At 32.5% G+C, this 6,326-nt stretch overlaps 1 long non-coding RNA gene across 1 annotated transcript; it reads left to right on the forward strand.

Moving 5' to 3' along the window:
* Positions 1–1,814: 1,814 nt before the first annotated feature.
* LOC138314026 (uncharacterized) lies at positions 1,815–2,771 on the forward strand. The gene is made up of 2 exons (XR_011207315.1): positions 1,815–2,453; positions 2,582–2,771. It is a non-coding gene; the product is annotated as an uncharacterized lncRNA (long non-coding RNA).
* Positions 2,772–6,326: the final 3,555 nt, after the last annotated feature.

Raw genomic sequence — 6,326 nt, forward strand, 5'->3', positions numbered from 1 at the left:
GATCAATTAACTTTTGTAAAAAGTAATGTCACATGTTAAAGATATTAGATCAATTAACTTTTGTAAATTCTTATAAATTAATGTCACATGTTAAAGATATTTTATCCAGAGCTGACTTAAAGTAATGTTTGAATATATATAATCAAATAGCTAGTTTACAAAAGATGAATTTAAGACCAATTCATCAATTTATTCAGAAACTGTATGACGATATTGACACAGTTTGACATAGTAAAGTAATTTATTAGAACTTAATGAAATGATAGCAAAATTATGTATACATTTAGAACCGCTTATATTAATCTACATGAAGAATCATGAATCGAAGAAAGGTTCGTATTCTGCAAAATGAGAGAAATTGTAATTTATGTAAATCAACATTGGCAATGTATTTTATCTTTTTAAAATGAGCACAGGAATCAGTAATGTTTTAAGAAATAAATCTTATTCTAAAATAAATGCACTAATACTTATTCAAGTCAAGAACTAATGCAAGGAAAGTTCAATATAATTTAATGGTAAAAACCTAGATACAAATGGCAGGATTCTTAGAAAATTTTATGTAAACTAATTCAAAATCAATCTTTATCAACGCAGCCTTTCTGACCTAATTCATTACCTGTTAAGTGCTCTTGATTACTTTTCAATTATATCTGTACATGTATATAAGTGCTAAGAGCACTAATATTTTGATTGCTTTTATGCCATATATCACATATTTATTTACAAAATTTTGGACTTCTTACATACTTTTATGAGTCAGAGAGAATAAATAAACCTTGAATCCTGCACTTAATCATTGGTCATTTTTCAAGATATTTCCATTGTACGGCTAAATTAGGAAATAGGAAATATATATTAATTCCAACACTTGTTGTTTAATAACCCACCCATATATATATGCATTTTTTGTCTTTATGTATGACAAGTTTATAGGTTACACTATTGTCAAAAGTTTTTCCTAGAGGTGGTTTATTTTCCTGTGTTACAGTTTTTTATCTCTGGTTTTTAACCTTGGACATGAATGAATACTAGATACAATATTATATTATCAGCAGCAGATTATTTGACCAATGAAATCTGAAAACGAGATAACCAGTGGTACAGTGATTATGAAATTTACCAACATAACTTATTAATTATTTAATACCACCACCCACCCCCACCCCCTTCCCCTAATGACTCCCATCCCATTTATATCTAAGGGTTTTCTATATGTACATGTATGTACTGCATAATTGCAAGTTTTTAGGTAACACCACTATTGTCAGAAGGTCTTTTCTAGAGTTTTTTTCTGTATTAATTACAGTTTTATCTCTAGTTTTTAACCCTCAGACATGAATACAAGAGTATAATTGTGTATCAGCAAGATTTGTACCCCATATTTGCTGCCTCCATATTTGCATGATTTCCCTCTGTATTGCAGTTTTTTATCTCTGGTTTTAAAACCTCAGACATGAATACAAGTGTATTGTCATGATTTCCAGAGTACCCCATATTTTTTTCTGGTAAACTATTGTCATGATTTCCAGAGTTTTTTTTTCTGTATTTTTTTTATCTCTGGTTTTAAAACCTCAGACATGAATACAAGTGTATTGTATCATTGAATCAGCAAGATTTGTACCCCATATTTGCTGCTTCTCTATTATATGGTAAACTATTGTCGGGTTTTCCAGAGTTTTTTTTCTGTATTACAGTTTTTTATCTCTGGTAATTTTAACCCTCGACATGAATACAAAAGTGATATATCTTTGTATCAGAAAGAATTTGTACTCCATCTTTGCTGCTTCTCATTTATATATCTGTATGTATGTACTTCATATTTTTGTCTTTGTGTATGACAACTTTTGTCGTTACACTAATGTCAGAAGGTTTTCCAGAGGTTTTTTTTCTGTATCACAGTTTTATCTCTGGTTTTTTATTTCGGACATCAATACAAAAGATTATATTTGTATCAATGTGTCTACATATACCGCATGTTGGGGGCATTGTCACTTCCCAGTCTGCAGATAACTTTTCAAGAAAAAGCCATTGTACGGTGATTAAGAAATTTGTATTTTAATTTCATTACTTATTAACCCACACTTATGACCCGCGTCCTAATTTAATGCTAGTTTATATATATTTAGGAAGTGCTTACTATATGTGTTTTACTGAATTAGTTTTGTCTTTGTGTGCGACAACTTTTGTGGTTACACTATTGTCAGAAAAGTTTTCCAGAGTTTTTTTCTCTCTGTATTACAGTTTTTTCTCTGGTTTTTTAACCCTGGATAAGAATACAAGAGTAATATATCCTTGCATCAGCAAGATGGCAAGATGTATGTTATACCCCATCTTTGCTGCTTCTCATTTATATTTCTATATGCATGTACTACATATTTTTCTTTGTGTATGACAACTTTTTATGTTTCACTATTTTCAGAAAGTTTTCCAGAGTTTTTTTCTGTGTTACAGTTTTATCTCTGGTTTTTAGCCCTGGTCATGAAAACATGTACACGATATATCTTGTATCAGCAAGATATAACTTTTTATGTTTCACTATTTTCAGAAAGTTTTTCCAGAGTTTTTTTCTGTGTTACAGTTTTTATCTCTGGTTTTTAGCCCTGGTCATGAATACATGTACACGATATATCTTGTATCAGCAAGATGGCAAGATTTGAACCCCATCTTTGCTGTTTCTCATTTATAACGTAATGCGATTACAATACTTGTATGACAACCAATTTTTGATGATAACTACGTCATCAAATAAATGACCATTTCAACATCAATTTGATTATGTTGTCTTTAATTGCAGTGAGTTAAAGCAGCAAAACGAGCTGCAGGTTCTGATCAGGGTCAGGTTAAGGCCAAATAAAAAAATATTCTTGTTTCTGGTAACACCCTTGAATTTTTTTTATATACATTATTTTTCCTCTTCATCCCTGTTTCTTGCAGTAAAAAAACTGAAATAGACTTTATTCAACCTTATATAAACCATGGATTTTGATTTCCCGGTTATTATTAGTGTCTTAAATTTACCGCATTTGTACCCACATTCCTAATTTTGTGCAAAACCAAACAAAATTGAGGTTGTTATTTGTTTGCTTGAGGACAAAACTGATAAAAAGTTTTTGAGTAGGCTCTAATTTTATAGAGTTGGTCGGGTTACCGGAAAACACAAATATTTTTTGTATGGCCTAACATGAATGATCAGAAAATTAACCATGTCCGTTTCAAAATTTAGAATTATGCCAAATTCGCATCATAGTCTTTACCAACAATTCAATGCTAATTATACACTTATTCAAAGATTAGGCAATTGGCTTTGACTTTGTTGTGCTCTTTGGGCGAATTGACTTCGTACACGAAAAAAATAATTCCGACATCTTTTCCCAACTAGACAATCTAGTCCGTTGAGATTCACTTCCAAGATTCTCAGGTACCAGTATCTCGAACTTTCCTTAACTTAGACTTCTCCATAGGAAATCTTAAGTTAAAAAAAATCCGTAATGCTTTCCTATGCAGAATTTAAAAGTTAAGGAAAGGAAATCCTTGAATTTAAGGAATGTTCATGAAACGATCTGGAAGAAACAATTTGATTGGCAAATTTGAAAGGTCACCAGAACGAGACCCCTAACTAATGTTGATGCAAGGGGACGTAACCCATGATGATCATGAAATTAATAATATAGATGCTGTGACCATATGTACCTGAAATACTTTAATGTAAAGTTTGAAAGATAAACCGGTTCTGGTGTGTATCGACTAGTTACTTTTGGAAAGCTGATTTATACCAGTTTGTGAACAGAAATGGACAAATCCTGAGAACTGTATTAAACCACATGAGAGTATTGAAGCAAGAAGAAGAAAATGGTATGGTAAGCAAGTATGTGAAACAGTGATTATTCCAAAATATGAAATAACAGATGTATGCAATGTTATACGCTGTTCCCTGAAATTGTGGATATTTTGCTGACAATTTTATAATAAAGCAACTAAAAGTGGTTAACAATAACAATTCTTTTTTTTCTTTTTTTTTTTTTTAATTTTTGATTTTCCAAACAATGTTTTAACAAAGACTTTATTTGCCACATATACATGCACATTACTCCAATTTCCTTCCATTCTGGCATTTTCCTCTCATACACTAGAAATTATATTGTTTTTTTAGGTCACCTGAGACGAAGTCTCAAGTGACCTATTCTAATCGCCTTTTGTCCGTCGTCGTGCGTCGTCCGTCGTGCGTCGTATGTCCGTAAACAATTTACATTTTCGACTTCTTCTCCAAAACTGCTGAAGCAATTTCAATGAAATTTTGCACAAACCTTCTAAGGCATAAGGCCAATCAAAAATTGTGAATTATATGGTCCCCACCCCCAGGGGGCTGTGGGAGGGGCCAAAAGGGGTAAAATTGAGTAAAATTTCAAAAATCTTCTTCTCTACTCACAGATGTGGTAGAATCAAATACTCTTCATAGATAGAAAGGTCTTAAGGTCCTTTACAAAAATTGTGAATTATATGACCCTGGGGGTCTCTAGTTTCCCCCTGGGGAGGAGGTTAAGTTTACTATAGTTTATATTGGGAAAACACATTTTTGAGCATTATTTGGTCATTTGTAATAGGAAATGAGTCAAATGTTGTCAGAATTATCATTATGAGATGGCCATTTAATCCTATTAACAAATTTTCTACGACTGACCCCCAGGGGCCTTAGGGGTGGGGTCAAAAGGGGTCAAATAGGCTAAAATTTCAAAAATATTCTTCTAAAATTCTGGAAATGGTAGAATTAAATACACGTTATAGATGAAAAGGTCTTGTTTTATTAAAATTGTAAATTATATGACCCTTGGTCTCCTGTTTCCCCTTGGGGAGGGGGTCAAGTTTACTATGGTTTATATACATGTAGGAAACACACATTAATGAGCATTTTTTGCTCGATTTTTTATAGGAAAGGAGTCAAACTTGCTTAGAATTATTAGCCTGAGATAGCATTTTAATATCATATCCACATTGGTCCTGGCCGACCCCCTGGGGGCAGAGGGGCGGGGCTAAAAAAAGTGTCAAATAGGCTAAAAAACTTCAAAAATCTTCTAAAATTCTGGAAATAGTAGAATCAAATAATTACAGATTGAAAGATCTTAAGGTGTTTTATAAAAATTTTGAATTATATGACCTTGGGGTCTCACGTTACCCCCTGGGGAGGGGTCAAGTTTGCTTTAGTTTATATAGGAAAAACATATTTGTGAACATTATTTTCCCAATTTTCATAGGAAATGAGTCAAATTTGATTTGAATTATTAGCCTAAGATATAGCATTTTAACATCCATATCCGTCCTCGATGACCCCCTGGGGAACCAGAGGGGCAGGACCAAACAGGGTCAAAATGATTAAAATTTCAAAAAATACCTCTAAGTTCACAGGTTTGATGGAAGCAAATACTCTTCATAGTCTAAAAAGTCAAATTCATAAATCACTGACCAACTTCAAGGCCCAGCATATAGTGTTTATATGGGTCTTTAATTTGTTTCATTATATATATTCTAACTCAGGTGACCGTTAAGGCCTATGGGCCTCTTGTTTTATTTATGAAAAGGGGACAGGGGGGGTAAGAAAAAAAACAGATGGGGAGGGGGGAAGGAGGTTAAGGGGGATAAGGGTATGAAGAGGGATGGAACATGTATATAAACTAATAAATTAACAATTAACATAAGAGATAGAAAAGGGGAAAATAGGACAGAAAATGGATATCACTTCACAGATCTATACAAATGTATACATAGTGCAAGCATGACACATGGAAAAACATGTATAAATAAACAATAACAATTCAATTTAATCACAAGAAACTGCGGTGTAAATCTCAATGAAATTAGGTTATTTTGTCATAAAGACCATTTATTTAGGTAATTCTAATACTGCTTAGTTGACCTTTACCTGGAATAAAGTTATTTTGAAATATTGTGCTCAGCATATACATGTGGGTTTGTATCGTCACTGGTTTTTGAAGTTCGTGTTCCTTTTTAGGCACATCAGTTTTAATGTTATGTTTTAAGCTCTAAACATCAAAATGGTTGAAAATGATACTAGAATTCATGAGGAGTGAGTCTAATACAAGCAGAAATGTAGCTAATTGACATAAGCAAATAACAAATAAACGCCAAATCCATGCAAGAAATCAGAATAATTCTCCTGAAATATACAGCTTAGACTCAAATTATTATGATACACTTGGTTTGTAATAAGTTATGTTATGAATACAAGTTCATTTTTTCTTTTCTAGTTGTTCCCCTTCCCCCAAGGATGTTTCTGGCCAAATTTGGTGACAATCCATGCAGAACTCTAG

Source organism: Argopecten irradians, unplaced genomic scaffold (assembly GCF_041381155.1).
Source record: "Argopecten irradians isolate NY unplaced genomic scaffold, Ai_NY scaffold_1227, whole genome shotgun sequence".
Classification (NCBI taxonomy): domain Eukaryota; kingdom Metazoa; phylum Mollusca; class Bivalvia; order Pectinida; family Pectinidae; genus Argopecten; species Argopecten irradians.